A 16,173-nucleotide genomic window follows, 5' to 3' on the forward strand; every position below is an offset into this window, starting at 1 on the left:
GACATGCACAAAATATGCAAAGTCATGGACTAGCGATCTGTTAGACAGATCGCAATTACGCTCAGATTCCGGCGTGTGACACTCCTGTTCAGCGGTGATACCATGGATCAATTTGACTCATTTATACAGCAGTGTGTACAAACAGATCAAATGTCAAGGCGGCCGGCCTGATACGAATACGACTGTCCTTGGTACAGCGAGTTGTCAGAGGTGGCTGAGGTCTGAACTGTCGGTACAGCTATGACTCAACCACAGGCTCGAAAAGAGCACCCATGAAACCGCCCCCACAAGGGTTTCGTGCCAATCACGAGACTCCACGAGTACCATGTCTTCCTTCTCTCGTCTGCTCTACCGTCTGGCCAGTCCCAGCCAAAGTAAATGATAAAACTCTTTTCCCTGCAGAGAATTAGCCAATCCCTGACGGGTAAATTACCGCGCAGGGAGGAGAAGACGTTATGCTATCGAGTTGTTTTTCGCAAGGCTATTTCAGACAGCGTGTTTTGTGTTTCCATTTAGGCCTAAAGTGAACAACACATTTATCACAGAAATCATTAATTGGGCCGGCCAAATGTTACAGCATGTCTGACTATAGGCCTCAGGTCAACTAAGAGAGGAGCTTTTGCGTCCCTGCTTAGGACATTTCAGTCTCCGTAAATGTTGCATTCCATCCTAAAATTCTTCTGAAGGCGTGAGACTTTCCAAAAAAAATCGGAAGGTAGAAGGACAACACCACCTAACGGCTCCATCGATAGTGTCTGGTCCAAGGTGAACTTGGAAACTAGCGGATTTTTATGGACGCCATCCCTTTACCCATTTGACGTTTATGACACTATCAAAACACCTTGCGTGGGTGATGTACTTCTCTCCTGCGTCCCTGTCTGTGCTGCGGTCAGAGATGCCTAACAGGTAGATCCAGGTAGGCAATTTTTCTCCTCTTCGGCCAAAAGCATTGTCTGCACGCTGGTGCGAGAAATCCTTCGGACCAGTGTCTGTCCCCAGCAAGTGCTTTGAGAAGTTCCTCTCCATAATAGCTGCACGTGGCTTCCAAGCCCCAAATGTCTGCTGCAAGATTTACTGTTAAACAAACTGCTGCTATTTCTCAACTCCAGAAACAATGTCATGCTCTCATCAGTGCCTACTCTTGATAACTTCCTATAGTCTCACAAAAGTTATGTCTAGTGTGTAATTATAACGTTAAAGAGTAGCCTTATGTAAGAAAATAAGTGAGAAAGTGACTTATCCTCTCTCAGTATTAAAGCACAAGGCTTGTTTTTTGAAGAGGGGATTCACATTCTACTTTAGTCATCTAGTTTCTGTTATGGTATGTTCCCCCTCAAATCAAGATATGCAAGTGACTGTGTCGTTCCTCCTGCTAGGTTCACATCCTTCTTCACCTACATTACTGCTCATCCTTTAACAGATGCTAAACTCTCACCTTTTTTTAGTTCTTCATGTCATTTCTAGCGCAACATAATCTTGATAAGAGACATTTTTAGTTTAACCATTTGAAAAATATGGTTCAGTAATAAAAACGTGTGTTAAGTTGCATATAAATTTTCAGCTAAGCAGTGTGTTTAGCAGTAGTTCTTATGCTTTGAAAAGAGTGCTCCTGTTGCCTTAGCAGATATAAGTTCGTTGAAGCACACGGCTCTCACACCAGTACACACTGCATGGTCGTTACGTACAGGATAAACAATGCTGAAGGTTTTGGCTCATTTGATACCACCACATTATTGTGACCTAGCACTCAAATCACGTAGTCTTTGAAGGTAAGCAATTCTTTTTCATTTAGTTGGCATTGGAAACTGTCTATACACCAAAATACGCGCACATATTTTGTTTTCGTGTGGTGTAATAAACAACAATGACTATGGACCACAGAAACAGATTTAAAATTGTTCCACTGCCTCGATTGCCACTAAGACTTCCAGAAGTTTTCATCTGGTTGTAAGATGATCCCCATCATACTAAAGTTTGGCTGGAACAGTCGAAGCTCTGTAACTACTGCCCTGGCCTTACGTGTAGGAGATGAAAGTCGGAAAAAAAGAAACAGAGAATGGGTATGACTGTTATTAACAACACTTCTGAAGGCGTCTCAGTAACATCATAGTTCCATTGCTTGTCTTTCTCTGTATTTATTTATTTTTCTTCTTATTCATTCATTCATTCTTCTTCTTCTTCTTCTGCACTTCAAGGTGAAGGCAGTTGTGCCTGTTCCGTCTTCCCTCTTCACTGCCCCCTCATTCTGAATCTTCCTACGTCCCTTCTTCCTCTTGGCTGGTATAGCATGGCCAGACCTGGAATTCTCTCTGCAGCTCATTCTTCATAGGTGATGTTTCCATAACGTTTTACGTTGTTAAGTCTTTTCATTAATATTATAAATACCTAATACGTTTCCTAATATCTTCATTTATTACACCGTCTTCTCCGGTAACATCTCTCACTTTACTAAGAAATTTCATTTCTACGGCTTGCAGTTTTTTTTTTTTTTAGAGATGAATGACTCACTTCCATACAGCAATACAGGTGTAGCCATGGTTTTACAAAAGTTTAATTTTGCTTGTTCATTTATTTGCTTTACATCGTTAAGTCCAGCTATGGAGTGCGACTGACTTTATTTCGCTGATGTGCTTGCTTTTTTCTTCTCCCAAGATCTATTAATCTTCTCACTGTGATTGTTTCTTACGTTCTCCTGTCCATGTTATCTTACATATAATACTAAGTTTAGCTTAGAATACATCTCTGTTCTGTAGAATTTTGTTTGTAATGCTTATTTCCTGAAGATTTTTCTCAGTTTCAAGTATGCAGTTGCTTTGAACCTTCATTGAGAGGGCAAGGTACAGTATCCTTTTGGTTTATTTATTATCGTTAATTTCGAGAATGTGGCCATAAAATTTCAATCTCATTTTCCAGAAAGTATGCAAGATTATCTCTAAACTTTGATATAAATCTTTTGACCTTTGTCTCATGCATATTCCATCATAACAAACGAGAGCATAAATTTTCGTTAACATTTTCCTTCTTCTGTTTCTACGTCTTCAGTTAGTGATCGACCTCCAATGATCAGAAGACTCTGATGCATAAAACGGTTCTTGTTTGACTACTGTGATGTAATATTTTAATTTTGCTCTACGAGATACTGATATTTTATTGTGTCTATTCCATGTAATTTAATGATTCTCTCTTTTCTCTGTGATTTATTCCAAAGTGTTGGATGCTTTCTGCTAGGTACTTCAGGTATTTTGCCAAAGGGTGTAAACATGAGTTGTCTGTCCAGGTATGGAGGAGAGCCATCCATGTATTGGGATCTTTTACAAGAAATTTTGTCTACTTTTAGCTGCTTTTTCATTGATGTTTTTCAAGGCTATTAATCGCCTCTTCTCTACTGTTTTAAATGATCGCTAGATCTTCTGTATAAGCCAAACACTGTAAATAAATTTTTGTTTGACGTAGTCCGTCAATAACGATTTCTTTCACTTCTTTTTCCCATGCCCTAACTACTTTTTCTGGTAAAAGATTGAACAATAAGGGGGGGGGGGGGGGAGGGTTTTCAATCTACATGTCGGATCCCTGTTATTATGTTAGAAGTTTCAAGTTTCAGACATTTCACGTAGGAGTTCAACTTTTAAGCTGCTATCAGTTAATGCAGCTTAATCGATTGTATTGCCTTTCAGTCCACTAAAACACTTCCAGTATATTAAACAGAGTACATTTATCTATTTAATCATATACTTCTTTGAAGTCCAGAAGGTGATCACCTTTCGTCTGCAGTAACGGAGTTGTAAGACCGTCTTGAGAGTAAGAATTTGTTCCACGCACGATCTACCTTTCCTAAATCCTCCATGACATTAGCGAGTTAAATGTGTTTTTCGCGCTTCAGGCTTTGTAAGTATGATCCTTTAAATAATTTTGTAACTAACTGGCAGGAATGAAATGCCTCTGTAGTTATTTGTATCAGTTTTTCCCCCTTCTTTGGCTAGTGGATGATTGTCACACTGCCATTACTGAGGGACTGCGTCCTGCAGTCAAATATCTGTAAGAGCTTTATCAGTTTTCTGCTTCAGACATTTTTCATCTATTTTACATGTTTATGCTACTATTACATCTTTCCCAGGGCTTTGTTGTTTTTCAAGTCCGCATGTTGCTTTTTAGACTTTTTCCGTTGTTGGGGGCTTTGAGTCACTGTTCGGCTGTCGTTTTTCAGCGTGAATTGTTCTGCGGGACATTCTCTATTGAACATGCGTTTAAAGTACCTTGATATGAGTTTACAGTTCTGATCATTATTAATTTTCAGAATCCCATCTGGTCGTCTATTCCAGTCACTGGGTGCCTGATATGTTGATATTCCATTTCTAAAATTCTATAGAAATTCCTTGTGGGATTTTTCTTCAGGTCCTGTTCCATTTCAGGTAGCCTATTCTTATCATATTTATTCTCTGTTTGGCTCTACTTGGCTCAAATTTAATGTTAACCCAAAATCACTAATCTCTCATAAAATTTACGATTGCAGTTGGTACCAATATGCGTTTCCCGCCAATGTGGTGTTATCTGCATAAGATATAAAGCAGGACATTTCTTAATTAGTATGTGACATACTATTGGAGATACTATAATTGTAATTAAATAGTGCATTAACTGTAATTTATGTCTTCATTTGAATATAATACGGAGTGGTAAACTTTAGGACGGTTTAGTAATATTTTCACCCTTGAGTGTTCCAGGGTTAAATGACGACAGGAGGTAATCAAACTAGATGACTTCTTTTTTTACTTTCACATTCAAAACTTATTTTTGTTTTCTCTCGAAGATGGCTATATGATCTTGGAGTATTTGAAATTCTTCAAGACGACGATTTGAAGATGTAGTTTTCTTCTTATTAGGACATGCCAAACATGTGTTGAGATCAATTACAGTTCAAAAACTTCACAAAAAGTTGATCAGCTTCTCTCCTATTTTATTAGTCCCTCGGTGAGCAGAGTACAGTGTAGAATTGTTCCAAGTTTCTTTTCAGTGGGTTATATTACAAATAATACGGGAAGTTCACACTCACGCATTTCGTACAATGTTATTTAAATGATTACTTATTTCTCTATTAAATCTTACATGTATAGCAATCAAGATTGACCTTAAGCAAGCTCACAACCGATTCTGTTAGTGTAATGGTATCCGTCGATAATTTCCTAGGCCCAAACAAGGCGTGACTTAACGTCTTCTTGTTCAACACAGGAGCAATTTGGAGAATCAACCGCGCCTACTCACACAAAATATATCTTGTAGCACTCGCGATTAAATTTCACTCTCGAAAGAGCTGTGGGTAAGACTGAGGATCATTTATGTGCCGAGTACCATTACTGTCTCGGTTTCTCTGGTTATACCTAACTGACCTCTTCCATTGAATTTTTGCTTTGGTGTGACGTATAGTCGATTCCGGAATTTTATTTTAGTGCTCTAGGTCTTAACCTGCCACTCATTTTGCTAACTTTACTGTCTTCTCATTACCTCGAATGCTGCTGTGTGCCTTCACCCATATGATTGCTACCTTCTATCCAATAAATGCATCCAGCTTGAAACTGAATAAGTGTAACATACTTGGATTGTCTTTTCGCCAGGAACAGGTCTGACAGAGAATCAGACGGTATCGCCGCAGTGTTCTCTGCCAATATACGACTACTCCAACTTAATAACAAACAACGGAATGATCAATGCTTATTCGACTCAGAAAACTTCAAGAGTACACATCACCACACACATAATGTCGCGGTGTTCTGTATGATAGAGTGGTTCCTGTGATAGGATTGTTCCTACCAGTATCTGAATTTCACAGCTGATATACTCATGGTACTTTATTTTCAGTTTCATTTCGTGTACAGCTATGCGGGTAGACGGTACTTGCAATATTCACTCCCAGTCAGCGAGCAACAAAGATTAATGTCAAACAAATTACGTGCATTTTAGGTATAAATATTTACCATTCTTAAAACTACTTAATCAACATCAGGAGGTCGGTCGCTGTGGCCGATCGGTTCTAGACGCTTCCGTCCGGAACCGCGCTGCTGCTACGGTCGCAGGTCCGAATCGTGCCTCGGGAATGGATGTGTGTGATGTCCTTAGGTTAGTTAGGATTAAGTAGTTCTAAGTTCTAGGGGACTGATGACCTAAAATGTTAAGTCCCATTGTACTTAGAGCCATTTGAACCAACATCAGGAGGAAATTATTACAAACAGAATATGTTTTACTTATGTTCCTCCCTTGCATCCTGTTTGCTGTATAAGGGCAGGTTTGCTATGTTATGACTGAAACATTTTTTTCGCTTTTTTCGGCCTTTGTCGACATCAAATCAGAAGTGGTGACACAAGTTCTACAAGCAAGTAAGACATACGACAAACATCTTCAGATGGTTGGCGTAATATATCTCAAGCAGTAATTTCATCACGGACTGACAAGTGTAGTAGCATTGCAGGTCGAGAGCTAAACACATATCCTCCGAATTGGCGCACTGGGCTTACATTTATGATCTCTGGTTTCTCTCGAGGATTTTCGCGAAACTGAAATTTACAATTACAATAGATTTATGATTAGAGCATTACTTTTGAGAAACGTATATATTTTTAAAAACCTGCAAATTAGGATTACAAGTGTAAGGTATTCGTTATTCAAAGTTTATTCGTGTTTTGTAATTAGACACGACTGACTTAAAGAGTACGACTAAATGTACGTTTTTTTTAAAAAAGAAATTGTTTGTTTTCAGTACATTAGTCTAGTCATAGTCACAATAAATTACAGAAAGTTTACGTGACTAGTTTCGGTGAAGCTCAGTGACCATTATGAAATGTAACAAGTATGAAGTAAATCCGCTATTAATTATGACGAATTGAAATATGTGGCATCTAACCGCAATACCTTTGTCATAGGAAACAATACTGTGAAATTATCATGTTTAATTAAACCTCGATATCCAGTAATGTCAAAGAAGCAATATCATGCTTAATGTGTAGTCTGTATCTATATCTAACATTAAAATTTTTAGGTTGTATATGTAGGATTAGGATCGGCTTTGTCCACCTACCTGTATAACGAACCTGACAAGTGAAAATCTTGTACTGTTAACCTTAGCAATTCTGCTGTTATTCTGGAACATACATCACTCAGGTATGAGGTGGAACAGCTAACTGAAGTATTAGAATGCACCTTGATGAAATTAATGAAATAACATCCTTGCATGAACAGTGTACATTGTTATCTGTAAATATTGTCTCCAAACCAATTGGTCTACTCTGCGAGAAAATCTCCACATCTCAACGTCTTAAAGTTGAAAATACGCAGCTTGTATTCGTGAATACAGTACTTAAAAGTACTGAGTGCAAGAAACAACGGTTTGCTGGGATGACACATATGTTGCCGTGGTTACCTAACGAAAATAACGTGCAATACGTTACTATTAAGTGCGGGTGGCAACCTTAATTGTGTCCCATTCTAGCTGGACTGCTGCTAGCACTATGATAGTTAAGAGTGACTTCACACACACACACACACACACACACACACACACACACACACACACACACACACACACAATGGAGAAGGTGGCTTTACACGACCCTTAAGGTTGGTTACAGTGCGAGCGTTTTGTCCCTCCTGAGTCCAACTTTAAACCTAACGGCGAGTACTGCGTCTGGCGAAGTTCCAGTCACTCCATACGGTGAGCAAGTCCAGTATCTGTGTCAACAGGACCACCTCCTCTCGTATCTACCTAACGTCTGTAGCTCAGTTGGTAATCATACGTAGAGAATTTGCGACTCAGTTGGCCCCACTTTCAGTCGTTATTGTCGTAGATCCCTCACTGACGTTCATATGTTGTAGAATCCTATAATATATTCTGAATTCAGACGTAATGGACAGAGACCGGAACATCGGCGGTACGCTTGTTTAAAACAGTTAAATCTTTCTTCAGTTTGAATCTGAGTCTGTACGATTTCTATCTTTGTGATTGAAACACTGGAGTTTTACTTTGCCCTTTTTCTCTTTTTTATATAAATGGCAAGTTGTAATGAACGCATTTTGTTTGCTTTTTGTTATTATTATTTTCTTCTTTAAAACAACAAAAAGTGTGTCTGTAAAAAGAGGTAGAAGTAGGTACCGGCTTCAATTATTGCTTGAGTTTACTTGGCTTTCTATCAGACCGTATTTCCTTTACAAGCAACACTGAGTGCTGTAGCTAAAACGTGGTTTCTTTAGTGTTCTAAATTTCTCTTCTGTCAGTTTTCATTCCGACACTATCGTGCAAGTTATCTAGTAACATCCTGAAATTCAGTATTTCTTTACCCAGGAAATTGCAAAGTTAGGTTAATACTTTTGGATCCGACATATTTTCTGCTGACGGTAAAATAATGTTGTGCAAAATACGTCTGCACTCATCAGACTACGAAAAGAAATACTTTATTACTCAGCATATCAACACAACCAAACACAAAAATGCACTTCCCGAGACTACTAAGAAGAAGATTTCTTTGCTTCCAATGGCAACTGCAACGTCGGGTCGAAAATTTCAACTGCATTCGACTTATGTGAAGCTTCTACTGACGTCGGAATTATTTTGTGGAAACTACAGAATCCTACGTTGACAAAATTTTGGAGAATTATGCGGACAATCTATGACCAGTGAATTAAGTTTCCGAAAATATTACGTAAGCTACCGTTACGATTAAGTAACCAAAATCATTAAATATGAAGTAAAGAATAAAAAGGTCTTTATTTTAATCAGCGAGTCAACTGATATTCTGGGCCGCTTTATTGCCAGAATCATTGCTGGATCATTAAAACCTACGAAAAGTGAATCAATAAAAAATATTACTGTTTATAATAGCAATGTGAAGTTATTTATCAGTTCACTGTAGTTGCTGTTGCCTGAAGAAATTAAATTTGACAGTGTACTGTTTTTCATTTCAGGCGCTGCACAAAACATGAAAAAGCCTGTAACAGTTTTAAAAGAGCTGTTTCCAAACATGCCTGATGCAACCTGCGTAGCACATGGTTTTTACAGGGTGTCAAGATGGCTGCGAAGCTTATTTCTGAATGTGAGAAAACGATTTCCAGTATTTAAAATATCGTGGCGTCAACCCCATCAAGGATTTGGAGATTTAAAGACATTCCAGTATGTATACCTAGGCCCCCTCTGCCTATCATAACGAGTTGTGTTAAATGGATTCCAGGAGCAGTTTACTAATCTTCAGATTTCCTGAGTATAGCTAAAGTGGTCATCGCTCCGGAGAAAAAAGCATCTTTAATTCTAGCAACAAAAAAACTTCTCGAAGCATTGGAAGTAAGAAATGATCTTACTTTCATCACATCCAAATTCAGTTTTTTACCACAAGTGACGTGGCTGCTTCAGGACGCAGAGAAACGTGTAACGAAGTCAGTGAAAATTGTCGATGATGCAGTACAAATTCATGAGTGTGTGTCAGGGAAATGGGGAGTAATGGCTCAAATGGTTCAAATGGCTCTGAGCACTATGGGAATTATCATCTTAGGTCATCAGCCCCCTAGAACTTAGAACTACTTAAACCTAACTAACCTAAGGACAACACACACATCCATGCCCAAGGCAGGATTCGAACCTGCGACCGTAGCGGTCAACGGTTCCATACTGTAGCGCCTAGAACCGATCGGCCACCGCGGCCGGCAGGTGGTATGACATTTGGCTCATCATTTTAAGTGGGTGGAGACTTTGGTCACTGTAAGAGAGCCGTCTCAAAGGCACTAAGATCTACTGTTGTAATGGTCATAATTGGTACTTAGAAGTAGTTGTGGAGCGCCTCATTGAGATGTTAAAGCTAGCGAGGAATAGGAGTACTCGGTCTCTTCCAAAGCCGAAAAATTGCATGCATGTTAGTACACGTCATTGAGTTATGTTTTCCGTGTAGGCATTTACTTTGGAGAGCCACATTAACGAGAATGACAATCCTCTTTGATTTTCGCTGCGGTGTGTGAAGAACTCTCCTCAACCTCGAACCAGTTAGCTGTTATCTTTTATCTCGATTTCATTCGCGGTCAATAGAAAGGAATGGAGGAGGGAGTACACACACAACATGAAAACATGCCAATGGATTGTCGGAGAAGTAATATCATACTTTTGACGGCATAGTCTGCATAATATAAACGTACACGATGAAAAGGGGGAATGCTGGAATTGTGTAACATTGAATCAGATTAAGTTACTTAAAACAAATATTACGAAAAAAATGGTGTTTTGTAGTGGAACACACAAGAAACACAAACGTGTGTAAGAAGCATTGTTGCCTTATCGCAACTGTTATTTAACTTGTATTTTGAACAAGCAGTGTAGAAAGTGGGGAAAAAAGATAAAAAAACAGAATTCGTTGAAAAGAATAATATTAGCAGGCATGACAAATTAATTTCGGAGATTACATTGTCCATCTGGGAAAAAATGTGGATCAAACAAGGTGACAAACTGCTTAACGCACTGAACTCACATTCGAGTGGAGTTTGTTTGAAACCCTATCCGGCCATCCAGACTGAGATCTTGTTAGGCTTTTTCCAAATTCACTTGTGGCAGATGATTCCACTGGAAGAGGGTATGGCCAATTTTCTTCTCCATCATTGTTCAACTGACATTATTTTCACCAACACTAAGACCTAACCTCCCTTTCTGCCTAGCGAGAATTATGAAGGCACAGACGGACATATTAAGTAGAATGGATAGCCTTCTTCTAACAAACTTAAATGTAGAAAATACAAATCAAATAAATTAAGAGTGGAAGGGGGAATATTGACTCTGCAGATATCGAAATTGGATAAGACGCAGCAGCGTAACTGAAGGAATTCTGCTATCTGAGAACCAACTGTGAATACAGTAACAAAGCAAGGCAGTTGCCCCAAACAGTGATACGCAGGCTTTCACAGGCAAAACATCTGTGTGATACTGGCACAGAAATTGAAAGGAAATTGCTGAGTTTGCTTGACAGACAGCATTGCACGTAAATGAAACGTGGCCCGCGGGAAAACCAGATAAGACGAAACAAAAAGCATTTTAATAATTGTAGTACAATAGGATGTAAAGAAATTGAGCAGACAAAGTACAAAGTGATGGAGTATGACAAAGAATAAGTGACAACGTAATACAATTGGAAACCTTTTAGAAGGAAATGCTATTAGGTACACGTGCCACGAAATCCAAGACTTTTTATCTGGGCGCTAATAGGAGTTATAAAGGAGACAGTTGTACGAATTAACAATGATCAAAAATGTAAAGCTCAGTTATATATGCATCATTTGTCACAGGTTCGTTCTAAATGAAATATTTGTCTGAATGTAGGCATATATGGCCGACAACTTGAAATCAACAGAAGCACTAACGCTGGTAAAAATATGATTGTCTTAACGGTGGTACCAAGCGTATGAGAAAGGACAGACATAAAGAAACATAAAAATTCGTTATTAAATAAATTCACAAATATGTGATGATGTTATGACATGGCTGCTTATACGTAAGGGGGAATACATAACAAATTCTGTTGTTACAGTGGTCATAATTTGTTTTGAAGGTTCACCTTCATCCTGAGATGATCAAGGAAGCGCAGTGACTGATTATGATCTTTACTACCGTATGAACTGAAATTCTGATACCGCACAAGGTCGTGGAGAGGTAAAGATAATGTTATCTGGATGGAATGTGCTTCAGATAGTACTGCACTTTTGATTAGCTCACATGTTGATTCCGTCCCTCATCTTTCTCCACTACACGGCATATAACAGCTGCAACGTTCGAGTGGCGTTGGACTCAGGAGAGACAAGTAATTCTAACCAACCTTGGAATTAGATGACCCTGGAAGGATAATGATTTCTCGATCTATAGATAATTTGTCTGCCTCTGTCTCGTGAATGCTGTCGGCTAAACGCCTTTCACACTTCCCATTTAGATTTCTATTAGGCCCTGTTGCAATACGACACGATAACACAGGGAAGTGTTATTCGTCGTGGTGCCTCTGACAGACAGACGATTTCAATTACGACAAAAAGAGGCCATGTTCGTTCTGTAACACCTACCGTGTTCATTTGTACTGAAGAGCTATCCATTACTATCCTTCATGGGAGGGAACCCAAGAGTCCTTCCTCCAGGAACGTCGAAATCGGATTGTTCTCTTCTCCAGCTGCCAACCACAACTTAACTCATCTTTCGCGGCTTCTATTCGTACCTACCAACAACAGTCCGTGATTTGATTTCTGGCAAAACATTGAATTCTTACAATCGACGTCTTCCATTGAATATGGAGTTTTTCGTCAATCGGACGGTAAGTTCAGTATGCGTTATATTACTATGTGTATATATCAATGCCAAAGTAATGTTGAGCTGGAACCAAAGCTTCCAGAGTAGATTCTAATAGAAGTCTTTCTGATTGTAATGATCATTACTGATCAAGTATCCGGCAATATGATTCTACAATTGGATGTAGGGGAAACGAACCAAATGCCACTAAATTGTGTAATAAATACAAATTATTACTTTGTTTCTGATTTTCCCTTGGTGTCAACAAAATACAGGGGACAGAGTTGTAATTAGAGGATAATGTATCTATGATCGTAGTATTTTTTTTGTCTGTACTTCTATCTAGTGACTGCTTTCAGAATCTCACAAAGAAATGCGCACTAGAGACTATCCCAAGTTGTTTCTGACAGTTTCTACAATTTTAATTGTTGTTAGACATCAGGTTGTTCTTTGTGCAGCTTTTGTAAATATTTCGCACTGTACACTATTAAGTGCCGTATAATATATTAAAGCTATTTGGAATGTACTGTTAGTTCTTAAGTTACAGGATTTTAAGGTGAGTAAAATGCTACATATTTGTAGAAATATTTATGTAACATGTGAACACGTAAGCGGTACATCGTCAGTTACGCTCCATTTTCTACCTCAAAACAGGAAGTCTTTTAGCACGGATCATGGAATATTCGCAAAATAACTGAGTTTTGTTGATGTCTTAACTATTTTACCTGTCTTGAAAATGGAAATTTGTTTTAGTCTCTAGTAGCTTCAATTTTAAAACATATTTTATTTGTAACCAGCTTTTCGTCATACTTATGCTCAATTTAATCTCAGTTATTGATTATTGGTGTTTCTTGACTTCCGCACGGCGTTCGATACAGTTCCCCACAGTCGTTTAATGAACAAAGTAAGAGCATAAGGACTATCAGAGCAATTGTGTGATTGGATTGAAGAGTTCCTAGATAACAGAACGCAGCATGTCATTCTCAATGGAGAGAAGTCTTCCGAAGTAAGAGTGATTTCAGGTGTGCCACAGGGCAGTGTCGTAGGACCGTTGCTATTCACAATATACATAAATTACCTTGTGGATGACATCGGAAGTTCACTGAGGCTTTTTGCGGATGATGCTGTGGTATGTCGAGAGGTAGTAACAATGGAAAATTGTACCGAAATGCAGGAGGATCTGCAGCGAATTGACGCATGGTGCAGTGAATGGCAATTGAATCTCAATGTAGACAACGGTAATGTTCTGCGAATACATAGAAAGAAAGATCCCTTATCATTTAGCTACAATATAGCAGGTAGGCAACTGAAAGCAGTTAATTCCATAAATTACCTGGGAGTACGCATTAGGAGTTATTTAAAATGGAATGATCGTATAAAGTTAATCGTCGGTAAAGCAGATGCCAGACTGAGATTCATTGGAAGAATCCTAAGGAAATGCCATCCGAAAACAAAGGAAGTAGGATACAGTACGCTTGTTCGCCCACTGCTTGAATACTGCTCAGCAGTGTGGGATGCGTACCAGATAGTGTTGATAGAAGAGATAGAGAAGATCCAACGGAGAGCAGCGCGCTTCGTTACAGGATCATTTAGTAATCGCGAAAGCGTTACGGAGATGATAGATCAACTTTAGTGAAAGACTCTGCAGGAGAGACGCTCAGTAGCTCGGTACGGGCTTTTGTTGAAGTTTCGAGAACATACGTTCATCGAGGAGTCAAGCATTATATTACTCCCTCCTACGTATATCTCGCGAAGAGACCATGAGGATAAAATCAGATAGATTAGAGCCCACACAGAGGTTTGCCGATAATCCTCCTTTCCACGAACAATACGAGACTGGAATAGAAGGGAGAACCGATAGAGGTACTCAAGGTACCCTCCGCCACACACCGTCAGGCGGCTTGCGGAGTATGGATGTAGATGTTGATGTAGCAGAGTAATGTATCAGACAGACGACTATATACAGTATTGACGAGATTTGTTGCTAGGCACTTGACCATGTTTATCTTGGAAAAAACCGCTTAATTTTCCGGAATAATTTTAATTTTAGAAAGTATGAGCAAATAGAAGGTGAACGCCGTGTTTTAAAAATGGAATGACGAAATACAGTAAATTTATATTACAGAGAGGCGGAAATCTGAAAGAAATGTCCCAAAGTACAAAACTCTCCCATTCATGAGAAATAACACAACCATTCCGTATCTGTAGGAATGCTGAAGTATATATTCGTTATCGTAGTGGCTTCCATTACATTTCATCAGACTGCTGTAATAAGAATTTCGAAGTAGAAGAGTCAACCGAAGACATCTCATATCATCAGAACTATTCACAGCAGTCCTACAGGAAGTTAACAGATCCTCAAACTGGGAAAACAAAGTTGGAAGACGTCTTAATAGAACGGAGGAGATGTCCTTCGCTTTAAACACGTAACTTTACAGTTTGCGTCAACCACAAAGAACTTCAACAGCGAACAAAATAACCTAATAGGCGTGTTTGCGAGGAGGTGAGAAAATTTGCTGTGTAAAAGTAAAATAATGTGCAGTGAACACAAGGGAAAAAATACGTTCCAGTCAGAAATAAAGACCAATGGCCTCGACTTCCTTTATTTGTTTAGTTATGCATTTCTTCCACCTGGAAAAAGAATTTGGTTCTATTTCTTTATTTAGCACTGATTTGAAAATCACGCAGCCATCTTCAACATTATCTATTTATCACTATTTGTTCCAGCTTATATGGCTTTCCTATCAAATGGTCCCCTCCTGCCCCCCCCTCCCCCCCCCCCTCCCCAACTAGACACACGCTCACATCAACGTTATTAGTATTTTTAAGCTTCAGTGTTAAATCTCCACACTTTATACAGTACGAAAGTTTCATTGTATTCTGAAAAGGAAAGATTACAACGAGTGTGTATTACCAGTTTTCAGGTATGGCAGTAAGGCGTAGACATTTGATGCGAAAACAATTCAAAAGCTGAGAAGTGTTCAGAGAACAATGAAGAGATGCAAGTCTGGAATTACTAGGAGACAGGAAAACTAATATATGGGGCACGGGACAAACTGGAGTAGCAGATGTAATTATGGTACTGAAGAAACTATAAGGGAAACGGACAGGACATGTAGCTTGGTACATAGATGGACTAAGGAAATTCTTGATTGGTTCCAAGAGACAAGAAATTGACGGGATTGCTGCGTAATAGATGGTGGGTAGATATAATTAAAACATAAGGAGTAGTGACACAGACGCTAATGCGAGGAAAAGTGTGGAAGAGGCATTAAACTATGAGCCAGGATCAAAAAGTGACCACTAGTAAGACACAACCGATCGTTGCCCAACAACAATCCGACTGAACCAAGGTTAATTCCAAGACACCTGGTCTGCAAACATGAAACGCCAATGATATCCATTTAACCTACAACTGGCATTTTTGCAGAAGTCTCCGGATACTTCAGCAAAGAAAAATAGCTCAAGAACACAGTTCCAAGGCGTGAAAGTTAGAGAGAGACCCTAGGAAGCTAAGCAGTTGACTGCGAGTCGGGAAAAAACGTTGATAAATTATTTCTTAGACTAGCGACTTCATCGACCCGACTTTTAGCTCACTTACCGGACACAGAGTAGCCTGAAACGAGAACATTATCTTATGATAAATCAGCGTACACTCGACTAAAAAAGTATCAACTGGCGCTTAACTGTTACTGTAGCAACAGCGCTGCCATGAAGTCATTTATGCCTGCAGCAAAATAATGAAATCACCTACGAAACTCGAAACTGCCAACAATCTACGTCGAGGCTCCGATTTATTGCCTTCATAAAGGCCCATGAACGACTTTCTGATTTCGTGAGCCCAGAGCCACTTCTCAATATTTTTTTAACATTCAGGCTTCTTAGTTAAT

This window comes from Schistocerca nitens, chromosome 6 (genome assembly GCF_023898315.1).
Source record: "Schistocerca nitens isolate TAMUIC-IGC-003100 chromosome 6, iqSchNite1.1, whole genome shotgun sequence".
In the NCBI taxonomy this organism is placed as follows: domain Eukaryota; kingdom Metazoa; phylum Arthropoda; class Insecta; order Orthoptera; family Acrididae; genus Schistocerca; species Schistocerca nitens.